Consider the following 343-nt stretch of genomic DNA (forward strand, 5'->3'; position numbering starts at 1 on the left):
TCCCACCACCTGCAGCGCCTGGTGTCCACTGCCCCCGCCCGTGCCCGCCCTGGCTGGGTGCACCTGGCGGGAGGCCCTCTCAGGGCCGCGCTCACGCACAGCCCCGTGTCCTGTGGGAGCGCAAGGACGGGATCTCGTGTTGCTTTAACCTGAAGCCGGGGGTTCTTGCGGGGCCTGGCTCCTGTGACGTGGATCACTTCGTTTGGGTCTTTACGTTGGGAGAGCAGGCTCTGTGCTCACGGGGGACGCACCTTTGCCAATAACTGAAACGGGGAAGGGGTTCCACACGGGAGCCCCGGGATCCGGCAGCCGTGCAGGTGTCGCTCGGGGGCTGGGCCCAGCG

At 67.9% G+C, this 343-nt stretch overlaps 1 protein-coding gene across 1 annotated transcript in view; it reads left to right on the forward strand.

The window, feature by feature from the left end:
• WDR61 (WD repeat domain 61) overlaps positions 1–343 on the forward strand; it is a 21,143-nt gene that overhangs the window by 19,303 nt on the left and 1,497 nt on the right. The gene's annotated exons all lie outside the window — the stretch shown is intronic.

Source organism: Myotis davidii, unplaced genomic scaffold (genome assembly GCF_000327345.1).
Source record: "Myotis davidii unplaced genomic scaffold, ASM32734v1 scaffold1622, whole genome shotgun sequence".
Taxonomy (NCBI): domain Eukaryota; kingdom Metazoa; phylum Chordata; class Mammalia; order Chiroptera; family Vespertilionidae; genus Myotis; species Myotis davidii.